The sequence below is a fragment of the Sciurus vulgaris genome (genome assembly GCF_902686455.1).
Source record: "Sciurus vulgaris genome assembly, chromosome: 3".
Lineage (NCBI taxonomy): Eukaryota > Metazoa > Chordata > Mammalia > Rodentia > Sciuridae > Sciurus > Sciurus vulgaris.
In genome coordinates this window covers 67,901,791-67,918,859 of record NC_136463.1, presented here as the reverse complement: position 1 = coordinate 67,918,859, position 17,069 = coordinate 67,901,791, and the positions used below count along the sequence as shown (strand labels likewise).

Genomic DNA, 17,069 nt, shown 5'->3' with positions numbered 1-17,069 from the left:
TCAGGGTGTGGTGGCACACACCTGGAATCTCAGTGGTTTAGGAGGCTGAGATAGGAGGATCATGACTTCAAAGTCAGTCTCAGCAACTTAGTGAGGCCCTAAGCCAACTCAGCGAAACCCTATCTGTAAATATAAAAATGGGGGGTGTGACTCAGTGGTTTAAGCGCCTGAGGTTCAATCCCCAGTACCGGGGGCGGCGGGGAGGGGAGGCATTTGCTAGTTATACATTTCATTTTACCGATATTTTTTGTTTACTGGCTTTCTCTAGTTATGGTAATCAATATAATATCCATTTACAATACCTATTTTCCTTTAAAGAAAATAGTCAATAAAATCTTTGAGAAAGTAATAGCATAGGTGGATATGAAGAAATGGCAAAAATCCCAAAAGTGGTATATAAATGCCTTAAATATAAACCATAACTAGAGTACATTAAAGATCTACCTGAAAATGACAAGACCATATTATAGACAGATCATTCTGTAAAAAGTATGAAAGACAGAGGGGATAAGACAACAGCCTAGGCCAGAGGTCAGCAAAGTAAAGTCCATTAGCACTCTTCTGCAAGCCAAAAATGGTTCTCACATTTACTATCTGGTCCTATACAAAAACGTTTATCAATTCCATCTTACTCATGGATAAAACTACCGAGTCTGGGAGGCTGGGGTTATAGCTCATGATTGACCACTTGCCTAGCACGTGTGAGGCACAAGGTTCCATCATCAACACCACATTAAAAAAACAAATAAAATAAAGATATATATATATATATATATATATATATAAAATTTAACTACTACTACTGAGTCTATAGTATAAGGGTAAAGAATATAAAATTTCTGAAGTAAATTAACAAGACTTAATGATCTATCAGATGTATACATTAAGAGGAGGTAAAAGCGAAGACAGATAAGGCTTCTATTTAAAACTCAGGAGAGATGGGAATAACATTATCCAAGAGAAGGAAACAGAAGAAATGTATCCTTTTAAAATAAAGTCATTTTTCACTATGTCTACACTCAAAGTCACTTTTCAGTGCTATATAATACTATAATGCTTTGAATGTTCTAATTTTAAATACAGGTAAAAACCCATTTGTAGTATGATAAATTTTTTAATCCTGAAACTTGAACTGCCTTTAGAAAAAATATAGGAACATACATAAATTCATTTCAAAACATTAAAAGTCTAGTCTAATACATGCCATAGAAATATTATAATTAAAACAATAAATCTACAAACTTGATATGGATCTACAATCCCTCATTTGAAAGAACCCCTTGGAGCAAATTGTATTTCTGTATTTAGAACTGTTCAGATTTAGGAAGGCTTAAAAGTAGTTAGAATTTTGGTAGGAATTAGGTGGCACATTCAAATTGGGACATAAGAAAATATGTATAAAGAAGGCAGGGTTTAAGAAAACTAGAAAAGATAGTGAGAAACTATACCTGAAGCAGAGGTAAGGAGAAAACAATTATCTTATCAGAAAGAAAACACAGAAAGGATTACCCAACAAATCCCACAATTTTCACAGAAGATGCAAGTAGCTCACAGGACCCTACAGAAAGGGAGCCAAGAGAATACATACCCCAATTTTTCTTTCTTCCCTCCAATACCTTGCTTATGTTCCCTATTGGCCAACTGGAATGCAGGGAAGAGAGGAGCCCAATAATGTCCTCTACAGAGGTCAGTCTCTCAGGGTACAGAGATGGAAAACAGTGGATTTAGAAAGGCAAAGGCACGATATTCAGCACTTAGTTATATTAGTTATCACATACTAATTTCTGTCACAAATAACCCCAAAATATCAGTGGATAAGACAATAAAAGTTTATTTTTCACCTATATCATATCATCTGGTAGTTCTACTGTCTTATAGGGTTCTGGAGATGCCTTCCACTGAATCTTGTGTTTCTAACAGACATTAATAGAAGAAAGCAAGAATGGAGGATTGGTGTGAGGTTAGACACCAGGCCTGAAGTGATACACATTCACTGGAACCTACATTTTACTGACCAGAACTCAGTCACAAATACTACCTAACTACAAGGATGCTAGGAGTACAGTGATGTGCCCAGAAGGATAAGTCCAAGTATGCCTTATTATGCAGTATAATGATTCCAATGAAAACTGGAACAGCATCTCAAAGATCAACCTAATGTTTCTGCAGAGAACATTAATATCAACACTATGAACAACAAAGATTATAGGAATAAGGAACAAAAACCCTCACATCAATGCAAGTAAAATGTTCCAAATAAATTTCGGTGCCACACTTTTTTTTTTGACACAACTTTAGGTTTTCCAGAGGATTTGGAATTTCAGAATTGCAGATAAGGGATTATGAACGTGTATATTATCCACAAAATAGGAGACAGAAGTAGAGACAGAATTTTCAACTTAGGTCTATAGCTTGCAAATTTATGCTCATGATGCAAGGAAAACCACAGATGACCAAATGCCTCTTATTACTGTAGACATCATTAATTATATCAATCCTCAGACAAGAAGAAATTAGAAGTTTTTCGTCAGACTTCACTGTTTATTGTATCCTAATCTTTATAAGCATTAACTATGTTAGAAGGTAGAGTAATACAAAAAATAAAAGGTGGTGCCTGACAAGAAAGCCAGAATATAGTGAAAGAACAATTTAAAATACCTTTTTTTAAGTAAAAGAGAGACTGTTTGAAGCAGACTAAAAGTTGGTGACAGTTAACAGAAAGGCACTACATATTCTATCTTTAAGGTAAACGGAAGGGACAAGAATATAGAGTTAAAGTTTAAGTGGAGACAGAAGAAAAGGCACTGCATGCTTTATACTTAAGATAAATGGTAAAAATAAAAGGCCTCCCCAGTTATATCTACTGTTCAAGACAAACAACAAGAAAACATCAAAACTGATACAAGCATGTCTGACCACAACCCCCTAAATGAAAAGTATCCTGGGCCCTCACTTAAATGCATTTCCACATTAAAAAATAGGAGGGGGAAGAATGGAACACAATTTTGGACATATTTTACACTATGTGCAAAATTGCATAGGAGTGCTAAGACTACAGTATGATCATGAATATTGTCACATAAATATGCAATTTATATATTATATATAAATTTATATATTTATAAATACCTAAATATGCACATTCATATAAGTAAGCATATATAAATGTACAAATTTCTGATCCCTTTGACTTCATTGCTTCTCTATGAGTGGTTACTTTGCTGCCTGGCTACCCTGCCTCTGAGGTAAGCCACAATGCTATACTAATCAGTGCAATAAATGATTCTTTCTAACCCTGTTATCTGTGTGTGATTTCTATCCTGCACAAGCTGAAGGACAAGTTGAGCTAGTAACCTAAGCATAAAGCCCTAAAATGACTGATTCTGAAGTGTAGAATTAGCAAAAGCTCACATAAAAGGTACTGACATCAGAGAACAGACAGAGGAATTCACCCTTGAGTTACAATTTTGAACATGGAAGGAAAGTACTTTGGGAAGATTAGGGAGGCTGCACAAAGATATAAAATGGAAGTCTTTAAAGGCCTGAACAATGGCAAATGATTTTTGTTTGGGAGTATCTGAGTACTGCAAAGTTCAGAATTTAAAATGTTACTTATTCATCATCAAAATGTCCAGAAAGCTTAAGGATCAATAAGAATGAGAAGATAATGAGAAATCCAAGGCTGGAGAGTTATTTGGTTAGGTGATGATGTAATTAAGAGATTATGAGAAGAACACATCTGGGTCCAAGAGTAGGAAGGAGAAAATACTGAACTGTACATAAAGTGAGTATGAGGTATTCAAAGCATAATAAAGCACTGAATAAGTTTAGTATTCAAAAGATCAGAATCAGAAAAAATAAGCCACTGGCTGACAGTCAGCTCAGGGCCAAAATATTACTATTATTAACTATGTATGTCCCAAAAGCAAGAATGAGCAAGTAAGTGGAGAAAGCATGGTACCAAACTCCTGTACATTATCTTAGAACTCTGATTTATAATATTTACTCTGGTTACCAAGAGGCTTCTTTTGTTTACTTCTTAGGTCTGACCACATTAACCTTCAGTTAAGTGAGCTTATTACATGTACCATATAAATTAAGGTTTAGCGGGCATCTGTTCTATTCATTGACAAGAAAAAAAAAAAAACTTTACAGCAAAGTAAAACAAGTGAGGAACATGTATTGACTTGTACTTCTCCATTTATATAGCAATTTCCTTGTATGCCAACACCATTGTTCGCAGTCCTGTAACACTTAAAAAGTGCTGAGCAGTATGATGAAAACATTAGCACAATACAACCAACTTCCTTGTATGCTGTTATCAAGGAAAAGAACTGACCAAAACACAAAATTCCTTTAAAGAATTTCCTTAACGTCTTCAAGGTAGGTGGTTTAATACAAACACACACAAAACTTTAAAAAAATCATATGAAAGTATCACTTTCATATGCAATTTTCATAGGAATACAGTTTAACTTCTTTTCTTAAAAGTACTTTATTTACCAAAATTAAATTCCCAGAATGCAGTATTCCTAAATTATTTTTTTAAACTTCAAAACATTCATGACTACCCTATAAACATACACCCAGATGCCTAACAGGAAAAAAAAAAAAAAAAATAGACATCTATCTTTAACATACTTACTTGATTTTAAATCATGCTACTTAAAACCTACAAAATAATACATTCATCTATTTAGAGTCAATCCAGTGAAGAAATTCATTAATGTACATACACAGATAAGAGGAGTAACAACGTGGTATGCACTAAATTCTTTAAATAAATGAACAGATTTTACAAAAACTTTATTTGAATTCCTTAATCTCTGCAAAGTCCACCCATTTACACCAGTTGTTTAGAAACTTCTCAGTTGGACACTTCCAAAGAGCAAATGGTAGGTCAAGTTTCAAACACGTGACTTCCTTGCTAATTATATTTAAATAGCATGTAGTGAGTTAGAAATCCCCATAAGAATCATATTCTCCAGGACACTAGAGAAAGGCTGAATTCTCAACATTCGAAAACAAAAAAAAAAATCAAAAGGTAATATTAATTTGACATTTTTCTCAATTACATGTTAGAGGCAAATGTAACTTTTAGTATATATTAGATTTCTAAAATGAAGTTTGAACTTTAACTTTAAAAATTTTTATAATAATCATGTCCAGAATGGGCTAGTTGTATTATCTCAGATGTGGCAAGCCATTAGATTTAAATACAGGATAAAAGAAAACTATCCTTATTTTAAAAATGGTTTGCATTAAACTTTTGGTATAGAATCTACTATGTCTTTGTAGTCCACATCTACTAAAAACCACTGGACTAAGACTCAATTTATAGCTCTGGTCATTTTTAGACAAACATCCTCAAGCAAGTTATTTCCCTGGTGAGAGCCCATTTGTATAACAAAGGGATTGATTTTGATCAAGTCTAAGTTTTCGTCTATCTTAAAAAGCTATGAGGGGCTGGGGAGATAGCTCAGTTGGTAGAGTGCTTGCCTTGCAAGCACAAGGCCCTGGGTTCGATCCTCAGTACAAAAAAAAAAAAGCTATGAAATTCTCCAGAAACTACTTTTTGTTTTAGAGGGAAAAAATGAAAGACATCTCAGCACTGGGGAAATCCTCCTTTACTGTTTGGTATAAACATTTAGAAATGATACCCTAATTTGTGACCTAAGCTTAAACCTTAAGTTGTTGGAATAAAAGCCAAGAGAAGTCTAAAGAAAAAAAAAAAAAAAGTCAACATTTGTTTCATTATTTATTTTGCTATTTTACTCTCCAAAATTGTCTATCATCCTTTCCCCAAACTTACTCTACATATTGATCTGAAGGAAGTCCCCATTCTTATACCAGTTATCTAGTGTTTAATTTATTTTCCCTTTTATTAAAAACGAAAAACCAAATTAAGCTTTCTTTAGTCTCAGATTGTTTACTGCCTTAAGTGGTGACCTTAGACAGAAAATAGGCCTTATGTCAGCAGATGATGGGAAGGAAAGTTTTTCATTTGTTCACTAATGATGTAAAAGCACAATGATATAACATGAATGTCAAGGATATATGCTTGTCTATTTGTTGTCTAAGTTGTAGATTAAATTTATGTAATTATTTTAAAGCAGAGAAAAATGATGTTCAAGGCACTCATCATCAGCCTGCTCCTCATGTTTGTTCACATCATGGGAACAGTTTCAACATCAACGACCTCAGATTCTACGGCAGTCTCAAATAACAAGATGAGCCTGTATTCCAGGATGAGCCCAAATCCCAAGACAAACCTAAGTGCTGGGACCAAGCAGAATCCTATGAGAAGTCTCAATCCTGGGATAAGCCCGGATATCAAGAATCCCAAGACGACTCAGAGTTCCAAGATGATCCCAGATTCCAAGACAAATATGAAATCAGCAATGACCCCAAAGACAGTTAGAACTCTTATTACAAAGACTTCGACAAATGGTAGCACAATACTTGATGTAATGTTCAACATTCACTTTCTTTCCTATGTAGTATTTTTGCTATTTTGTGTGCATTCAGGCTGAAGTGAACTTGAATGGCCTACATTTTTATCTTGGTTTCTTATTTCAACTTAAAAAATTATCATTATCCTTTTGATTTGGTTGTTTGCAGATTTTAACTGTGTAAGTTTAAACATTACCTTAATATGATAGTTTCCTTCCTTATAAAAGTATGCCCTACCTTATTAAATGCCAAAAGAAGCAAAATATCACATTTATCTTTTAAATGTTTGCAAAATTCAATTGAAACTCAGATGTTTATATTAAACTTATAAGAGAAAAAAACTATATAGGTGGTATTTAACCAAAGGGGGTTGGGGGACATAGAGGATGACGGATAGGAGTGGTATGGGGGTAGTTGTCATATGTATTGCCTTATTTTTTTATTAAATAGATCAAAAAGTGCTAATCTGATAAAAAGAAAAAACAGCCCTTTACAAAACAACACCATTATTTTGTGAATGTGTAACAGTAATATATCATCCAGTAAAAAAGATGCTAATGCATAAAACTGTTGATCCAATTTTAAGATTATCTTTTTTTGATTTTTTTTTTTTTTTTGAGATGCTGGGGATTGAACTGAAGATTATCTTATTTTGAGTAAACATTTGTCTTATGTTTCAGAAGGCCATTTGTAAATCAGATGCTTAGAATCCAGAACTCATTTTCCCCATAGAAATATGGTTACAGTTTCATGTCCATCTACAAAGGTTAACTGAACCCCCAAAACAGCATAAAACAGTAATAACCATATTATTAACAGTGCAATTGTCATGAGTTTTGGCTTGGATTTAGAACCCAATTCTGATTCTTACTAGCTGTGCTACCAGGGTTTAAATACACGACCCAGCAGTGTTCCCAAGCAAGCTTCAATAACAAACTGACTATAAATGAATCAGGGGAGGTGACTATTGAATACATAGATTAGGCTTTGTTCCTCAGCCCAGGGTGGTGTGTAGGGATCAGTTTGTTTTGATTATTCTGATAGCTGATTTGGGTTTTAGTTTATACACGTCAATTACTGTTAATAACACTACCTCAGAAGGTTATTGTGAGAACAAAATGATAAATTATAAAGCATGCACAGTTTGCCTAATGCAAAGACTCAGTAAATGTAAACTATTATCATTATTAATATCATCAAAAAGCAACTGGCTTCGTGGCCCATGCCTGTAATCCCAGCAGCTCAGAAGCTGAGGCAGGAGGATTCCAAGTTCAAAGCCAGCCTCAACAAAAGTGAGGTGCTAAGCAACTCAGTGAGACCCTGTCTCTAAATAAAATACAAAATAAGGCTGGAGATGCAGCTCAGGTGCCAAGCAACCCTGAGTTCAATCCCCAGTACAATCCCCCCGCCAAAAAAAAGCAATTGCCAAATACCATAATATTCCATTCTAACTTTTAGGTTTTACAGTTTAAATTATTCTTACAAAAATAATAAATGCTCCTAGCAATAAGTCAAAGAATATAGAGACATGTCACAGAAACATTATAATTGGTCCCCTACCCTCTCCAAGCACAGTCACTCCTGAGATAAGCAACATGAACACATACATTTACGTGTGTCTGTGTGTGTGTGTGTCTGTGTGCACACCTGTGTGTATACTGTGGGGGAATGAATCCAGGGCCATACTATTTTTTTTTTTTATTGTAAACAAATGGGATACATGTTGTTTCTCTGTTTGTACATGGCGTAAAGGCATACCATTTGTGTAATCATAAATTTACATAGAGTAATGTTGTTTGATTCATTGTTATTTTTTCCCTTCCCCCCACCCCTCCCACCCCTCTTTACCCTCAATACAGTACTTCCTTCCTCCATACTTGCCCCCCTCCCTAACCCTAACACTAACCCTTCCCTCCCCCCAATTATGTGTCATCCTCCACTTATTAGCGATATCATTCGTCCTTTGGCTTTTTGAGATTGGCTTATCTCACTTAGCATGATATTCTCCAATTTCATCCATTTGCCTGCAAATGCCATAATTTTATCATTCTTTATGGCTGAGTAATATTCCACTGTATATATATACCACAGTTTCTTTATCCACTCATCCATTGAAGGGCATCTAGGTTGGTTCCACAGTCTGGCTATTGTGAATTGAGCAGCTATAAACATTGATGTGGCTGTATCTTTGTAGTATGCTGATTTTAAGTCCTTTGGGTATAGACCAAAGAGTGGGATAGCTGTGTCAAATGGAGGGTCCATTCCAAGTTTTCTAAGGAATCTCCACACTGCTTTAAAGAGTGGCTGCACTAATTTGCAGCCCCACCAGCAATGTATGAGTGTACCTTTCTCCCCACATCCTGCCAAGACCTGTTGTTGCTTGTATTCTTGATAATCGCCATTCTAATTGGGGTGAGATGGAATCTTAGGGTGGTTTTGATTTGCATTTCTCTTATTAATACAGATGTTGAACATTTTTCCATATGTTTGTTGGTTGCTTGTAGATCTTCTTCTGTGAAGTGTCTATTCATTTCCTTAGCCCATTTGTCGACTGGATTATTTGAATTCTTGGAGTAGAGTTTTTTGAGTTCTTTATAGATTCTGGAGATTAGTGCTCTATCTGAAGTATGATTGGCAAAGATATTCTCCCACTCTGTAGGCTCTTTCTTCGCATTGCTGATAGTTTCCTTTGCTGAGAGAAAGCTTTTTAGTTTGAATCTATCCCAGTGGTTGATTCTAGCTTTTATTTCTTGTGCTATGGGAGTCCTGTTAAGGAAGTCTGATCCTAGACCAACAAGGTGAAGATTTGGACCTACTTTTTCTTCTATAATCTGCAGGGTCTCTGGTCTGATTCCGAGGTCCTTAATCCATTTCGTGCATGGTGACAGATATGGGTTTAGTTTCATTCTGTTGCATATGGATTTCCAATTCTCCCAGCACCATTTGTTGAAGAGGCTATCTTTTCTCCATTGCATATTTTGGGCACCTTTGTCTAGTATGAGAAAATTGTATTTATTTGGGTTTGGGTCCGTGTCCTCTATTCTATACCATTGATCTACCTTTCTATTTTGGTACCAATACCATGCCGTTTTTGTTACTATTGCTTTGTAGTAGAGTTGAAGATCTGGTATTGCAATACCCCCTGTTTCACTCTTCCTGCTAAGGATTGCTTTAGCTATTCTGGGTTTCTTATTCTTCCAGATGAATTTCATAATTGCTTGCTCTATTTCTGTAAGGTACGTCATTGGGATTTTAATTGGAATTGCATTGAATTTGCACAGCACTTTAGGTAGTATAGCCATTTTGACAATATTAATTCTTCCTATCCAAGAACATGGAAGATCTTTCCATCTTCTTAGGTGTTCTTTAATTTCTTTCTTTAGTGCTGTATAGTTCTCATTGTAGAGGTCTTTCACCTCTTTTGTGAGATTGATTCCCAAGTATTTTATTTTTTTCGAGGTTATTGTGAATGGGGTAGTTTTCCTAATTTCTCTTTCTGAAGATTCATCACTTATGTATAAAAATGCGTTGGATTTATGGGCATTGATCTTGTAACACTTTACTGAACTCACTTATGAGTTCTAAGAGTTTTCTGGTGGAATTTCCAGGTTCCTCTAAATATATAATCATGTCATCAGCGAACAGGGATAGTTTGAGTTCTTCTTTTCCAATTTGTATCCCTTTAATTTCTTTGGTTTGTCTAATTGCTCTGGCCAGAGTCTCAAGAACGATGTTGAATAGAAGTGGTGAAAGAGGGCATCCCTGCCTTGTTCCAGTTTTTAGGGGGAATGCTTTCAGTTTTTCACCATTTAGAATGATATTAGCCATGGGCTTAGCATAAATGGCCTTTACAATGTTAAGGAATGTTCCCACTATCCCTATTTTTTCTAGTGTTTCGAGCATGAAGGGGTGCTGTATTTTATCAAATGCTTTTTCTGCATCTATTGAAATAATCATGTGATTCTTGACTTTAAGTCTATTAATATGGTGAATTACGTTTATTGATTTCCTGATGTTGAACCAACCTTGCATCCCTGGGATGAAACCCACTTGATCATGGTGCACTATCTTTTTAATATGTTTTTGTATGCGATTTGCTAAAATTTTGTTGAGAATTTTTGCGTCGATGTTCATTAAGGATATTGGTCTGAAATTTTCTTTCCTTGATGAGTCTCTGTCTGGTTTAGGTATCAGTGTGATATTGGCTTCATAGAATGAGTTTGGGAGGGTTCCCTCCTCTTCTATTTTATGGAATACTTTGAGAAGTATTGGAATGAGCTCTTCTTTAAAGGTTTTGTAGAACTCGGCTGAGAACCCATCTGGTCCCAGACTTTTCTTTGTTGGTAGGCTTTTGATGACTTCTTCTATTTCAGTACTTGAAATTGGTCTATTTAAATTGTTTATGTCGCTCTTCCGCGGCCATTTTAAATCCAGCTCCATACAACGCTCTGCCGCCGCTGCTGCCGCGACCAGGACTGCGCGCCAGCACCCCCCTGCCGACAGCTCCACCACCATGGAGGACATGAACGAGTACAGCAACATAGAGGAATTCGCAGAGGGATCCAAGATCAACGCGAGCAAGAATCAGCAGGATGACGGTTGTAGACTGTACGATTAAAACAGATCCAGTCACTGGACGATCAAGAGGATTTGGATTTGTGCTTTTCAAAGATGCTGCTAGTATTGATAAGGTTTTGGAACTGAAAGAACACAAACTGGATGGCAAATTGATAGACCCTAAAAGGGCCAAAGCTTTAAAAGGGAAAGAACCCCCTAAAAAGGTTTTCGTGGGTGGATTGAGCCCAGATACTTCTGAAGAACAAATTAAAGAATATTTTGGAGCCTTTGGAGAGATTGAAAATATTGAACTTCCCATGGATACAAAAACAAATGAAAGAAGAGGATTTTGTTTTATCACATATACAGATGAAGAGCCAGTAAAGAAATTGTTAGAAAGCAGATATCATCAAATTGGTTCTGGGAAGTGTGAAATCAAAGTTGCACAACCCAAAGAGGTATATAGGCAGCAACAGCAACAACAAAAAGGAGGAAGAGGTGCTGCAGCTGGTGGACGAGGTGGTACTAGGGGTCGTGGTCGAGGTCAGGGCCAAAACTGGAACCAAGGATTTAATAACTATTATGATCAAGGATATGGAAATTACAATAGTGCCTATGGTGGTGATCAGAACTATAGTGGCTATGGCGGATATGATTATACTGGGTATAACTATGGGAACTATGGATATGGACAGGGATATGCAGACTACAGTGGTCAACAGAGCACTTATGGCCAGGCATCTCGAGGGGGTGGCAATCACCAAAATAATTACCAGCCATACTAAAGGAGGACATTGGAGAAAACAGGAGATGCTAAAGAAACCCATCTTGCAGGACGACATTGAAGATTGGTCTTCTGTTGATCTAAGATGATTATTTTGTAAAAGACTTTCTAGTGTACAAGACACAACTGTGTCCCAACTGTATATAGCCGCCAATTAGTTTTCTTTGTTTTTACTTTGTCCTTTGCTATCTGTTATGACTCAATGTGGATTTGTGTTTATACAAATTTTATTTGTATGATTTCATGTTAAACCTCAAATAAATGCTTCCTTATGTGATTGTTAAAAAAAATAAATAAATAAATTGTTTATGTCTTCCTCGTTCAGTTTAGGCAATTCATATGTCTCTAGAAACCTGTTGATGTCTTCGAAATTTTCTATTTTGTTGGAGTATAGATTTTCAAAATAGCTTCTAATTATGTTTTGTATTTCAATCGTGTCTGTTGTGATATTTCCTTGTTCATTCCGAATTTTAGTGATTTGGGTTTTCTCTCGTCTTCTCTTTGTTAGTGTGGCTAAAGGTTTATCAATTTTGTTTATTTTTTCGAAGAACCAACTATTTATTTTGTCAATTTTTTGTATTGTTTCTTTTGTTTCAATTTCATTGATTTCAGCTCTGAGTTTAACTATTTCCTGTCTTCTACTACTTTTGGCGCTGTTCTGTTCTTCTTTTTCTAGGGCTTTGAGCTGTAGTGTTAGGTCATTTATTTGTTGAGTTTTACTTCTTTTATTAAATGCGCTCCATGAAATAAATTTCCCTCTAAGTACTGCTTTCATAGTGTCCCAGAGATTTTGATATGATGTTTCTTTGTTCTCATTTACCTCTAAGAATTTTTTAATTTCCTTCCTAATAGCTTCTGTTATCCATTCATCATATAATAGCATATTGTTTAATCTCCAGATGTTGGAATAGTTTCTGTGTTTTACTCTTTCATTTATTTCTAACTTCAATCCATTATGATCTGATAGAATACATGCTAGTGTCTCTATCTTCTTGTATTTGCTAACATTAGCTTTGTGGCCTAATATATGGCCCTTCTAGCTTTTAGGGTCTGGATTGAAAAATCTGCTGATATCCGTATTGGTTTCCCCCTGAATGTAATTTGGTTCTTTTCTCTCACAGCCTTTAAAATTCTGTCTGTATTTTGTATGTTAGGTATTTTCATTATAATGTGCCTTGGTGTGGGTCTGTTGTAATTTTGTGTATTTGGAGTCCTATAAGCCTCTTGAACTTGATTTTCCATTTCATTCTTCAGATTTGGGAAATTTTCTGATATTATTTCATTGAATAAATTCTTCATTCCTTTGGCTTGTTTCTCTAGGCCTTCCTCAATCCCAATAATTCTTAAATTTGGCCTTTTCATGATATCCCATAGTTCTTGTAGATTCTGTTCATGATTTCTTACCATCTTCTCTGTTTGTTCAACTTTGTTTTCAAGGTTAAATATTTTGTCTTCAATGTCTGAGGTTCTGTCTTCCAGGTGTTCTATCCTATTGGATATGCTTTCTATGGAGTTCTTAATTTGGTTTATTGTTTCCTTCATGTCAAGGATTTCTGTTTGGTTTTTTTTCAATATCTCTAACTCTTTATTGAAATGATCTTTTGCTTCCTGTATTTGCTCTTTTAATTGCCGATTGGTGCGATCATTCAATGCTTGCATTTGCTCTTTCATCTCATCATTCAGTGCGTGCATTTGCTCTTTCATTTCATCGCTTGCTTCTCTGATCATTTTAATTATGTACATTCTGAACTCCTTTTCTGTCATTTCTTCTGCCATGCTGTCATTGGGTTTTATTGATGTAACATCTAGATTTGTTTGCAGCATTTTCTTTCCTTGTTTTCTCATATTGTTCAGGTATCAGTGGACCGCTGAGATATTGCAGATTTCCTCTATTGACTTACAATGTCCCTGAAGATTTCTATATATATCCCCCCTTAGCCGTCAGTAGGCTGAAGTCTTGGAGGAAGTTGATAATGCGGTGCTCCACAAGGAAGCTGCCTCTCTAGGAGTGGTGGCCTTCAGGTGGGGTATAATCCCTGCTAGTGGGCAGAGGTGCCTCCACTTGTTGACCAATGGTCATCCAAAGGGGACCTAGGCTGCGGGCTGAGGCAAGGCCTGTTTGGGCCTGAGTCTCTGGTTTTACCGTCCTTGTGGGGAAACCTCACCCGGCAGGGAAGACTCACCCAGTGGGGAGGTCTCGCTGGTCAGTTCCCTCCTAGAGGTTCCCCTCAATTTACAGCTACCGCCTGGGCTGGGCTGCCTTCCTCTGCAAAGTTCCCAGGGGCCCGGCCCTACCTCCTGGGCCTGGGAGCCTCACCCTTCGCAGATGAATCTCCTTAGGCTGCCCCTCCTCAGAGAATCCGCAGGCCTGGAACCTTCGCTCCGCCCTAAGCCAGTCTCTGTGCGGCTCTTCCACCAAGAAGCCTCCTAGATCCTGGGACCCTGCTCTGCACCTAATCGCCTGGCTATGCGGCCCCTCCTCTGAGCAGCCACCTGGGGCCCATACAATCGCTCTGAGTCCCAGAGACCCGCCACACGCCTCTTCCTCCAGACAGCCGCCCAGTATTCTGGTGCGGTCACTAGGAGTCCAAGAAACTCACTGCGTGCCTCCACCTCCCACCAACCACCCGTAGCCCTGGGCAATCAATCACTCCGAGTCAAAGTGACCCTCCCCCGTTCCTCCTCTTTCTCCAGATAACCCCCCGGGTGTTCAGGAGCGGTCGCTCTGAGTGGCTCTGAATCCACGTGACCCGCTGCACGGGTCCTCTGGGCAACCGCCCGGAGCTCTGGTGCGGCCACTCAAGACCAAGCGACCCACCATGCTTCTCCTCCAGGCAGCCCCCCTGTGTTCAGGAGCTGTCACTTTAAGTCCAACAACTCACCACTCGCCTTCTCCTCTGAGCAGCCGCCTGGAGCGCTAATGCAGTCACTGCGAGTCCAAACGACCCGCCGCGCTCCTCCTCCTCCTCCTCCTACTCCTCCGGGCAGGCCCCAGTGTTCAGAAGTGGTCTGAGTCCAAACAGCTCGCCACGCAGCCCCTCCTCTGGCAACCGCCTGTGGCTCTGGTGTAGTCACTCTGAATCCAAGCGGCCGCGCTCCTCTTCCTCCTCCTCGTCCTCAGGGCAGGCCCCGGTGTTCAGAAGCAGTCGTTCTGAGTCCAAACAGCTTGCCGCGCAGCTTCTCCTCTGGCAACCGCCTGTAGCTCTGGTGCAGTCACTCCGAATCCAAGCGGCCACGTTCCTCCTCCTCCTCCTCAGGGCAGGCCCCGGTGTCCTGAGTCCACACAGCTCTCCTCGCCACTCCTCCCCTGGGCAGCCGCCGGAGCCCCAGTGGTTGCTCCGAGTCCCAGCGCTGTGCCGAGCGGCCTCCTTTACGGTGCTCCCAGTTGTCCGAGTTCACTGCTCCAGTGGGGGAGGGGTGTCTCGCCGGCAGCTCTACTTCATAAAGTTTCCTGCGTTCAGGGACCACCGTCCCATCCCAGGGCCATACTATTGATCTTCTTAGATACATGCGCAAATTAAGTCCCTTTTTTGTTTATACAAATTTAAATTGTATTTCTGTCACTTGGGCAAATTAACAACACATTGCACTATTCCATGATAAATATTTATCATTTATTTCAACAATTCTCCTTTTCAAACAGTTATGTTGAATAAAAACAAATTAAAGCAAATATAATTAAATATTAATGATAATAATAATAATAATAATATAATTCCTACAGGGCAAGAGCATAAATATATGGAAGGGAACAACAGGAAAAGATTAGAAAATTAGGCCAAATTATGAAGATCCTTCCATGTCTGACTCCAGAATTTGGTCTTTATATATGAAGTCAATGGGAAAGACAAAATTAGATTTGTACTGGAAAACAATTTCAGAGCAATGTTAATATGACCTGGAAGTAGTCATCTGGGGATTAGGGAGGCAGAAGAGAATACAATAGTATATGTAAGAGATACTGAGAATCCCAGCTATGCAGTTGGGAAAATTGGTTTCAAAATACATTTCCAAAGTAGTTAATAGCAATATTAGACCTCTAAGATCAAATTTTTAAAAATTAAAACACGAACCTTAGGACAGACCCTAACATCAATTTGTGGTCACATTTTGAATTGCATGACTGCTACACTTGGCTTAGGGACAGCCAGAAATCAACTGGCCAGCCAATGTCTAGCATGAAAAGTTTTGTCAACAAAGATACTTTTTAGCTGAGTCACATTTTCTTCCTGGAATTTCAGGTATGCAGTACTAAGGTAATGAAGGGGTTACGAGCTGAGGCTAAAGCTAAAATGATCGAAAAAGAGGAGGGCAATGCAGTAGAGATGAACACAAAGCCAAGACAGGCAAAGAGTATAAACTGATTCCAGAACAGATAGTTGTCTAGTTCTGTTTACATATGGGAAGGCTCTATTCTGATTCATGCTTTTCTTGAGGTCTATCTTCTTGAGAAAATAAGAGACTTTGTAGTAACAAAACCCTAACTAAAACACCTCAATTGATTTGCCAGGATCTTATAGGAAAATCAAGATCTGGTGAAAAGATGAAAGCAAAAGAAAAGAATCTAAAATGATGAGGTTTCCTACATGTGGAAAAGGAAGGGGTGGTCAAAGAAAATACGATATGAAAATGAGATTGGTTTGATATACACTAAATTAAGTTTTGGACATTTCAAGTCTGAAATGTTTATGAATGATCTTTGAGATTAGAATCCACAATTCAAAAAAATTACCTAATACGTGTTAGTCTAAACCACAGAAATACAGGAATATCAACAAAGTCAAACATTTCTGCACTTCAACGAAGTTGGCTATATAAAAACAAGACCTTAACTAACTTATAAATTTGTACAATGCACAACTGGGCCTGTCTCCGCTCTATGTATTATTTGCTCATTTGTCCTGGATGTAAAGCATCACACCAGGTGAAAATGAGGATCAGGAGAATCTTTAGTAGGTTCTGAGTAAGAAACTTTTACAAAGGATTGAAAATCTGAAATTGGCAGGATTATATCAAAAGAAAGAAAACCTCAATTGTACTTGGTACATAATAGGTCACAACAAACAGTATAGAGAGGTAGACAGGTTTTATAAGCATTATCTCTTCCCTTTTAAAAAATAAAGAGGAATGTTTCAGAAAATAAAACTAAATTGTCTATGATTATGCAGTTAATAAGCTACAGAGCTGAAAATCCTTAGCAATCTCAAATCCCATATTTTATAGGTCTAGTACCTATCTATGGAGAGCCCACTGATTTAATCCCACTGAGAAGTCT

General features: G+C 37.6%; 1 protein-coding gene, 1 long non-coding RNA gene and 1 pseudogene across 9 annotated transcripts in view; 2 read left to right on the top strand and 1 right to left on the bottom strand.

The window, feature by feature from the left end:
- The window catches only part of NF1 (neurofibromin 1), a 257,173-nt gene that overhangs the window by 87,880 nt on the left and 152,224 nt on the right, over positions 1-17,069 (bottom strand). The gene's annotated exons all lie outside the window — the stretch shown is intronic.
- Positions 766-6,218, top strand: LOC306655859. Its single transcript, XR_013762322.1, has 2 exons — positions 766-5,044; positions 6,114-6,218. It is a non-coding gene; the product is annotated as an uncharacterized lncRNA (long non-coding RNA).
- On the top strand, positions 10,868-12,005 carry LOC306655842 (heterogeneous nuclear ribonucleoprotein D-like; annotated as a pseudogene). The gene has a single exon. The product of its transcript is annotated as a heterogeneous nuclear ribonucleoprotein D-like (transcript).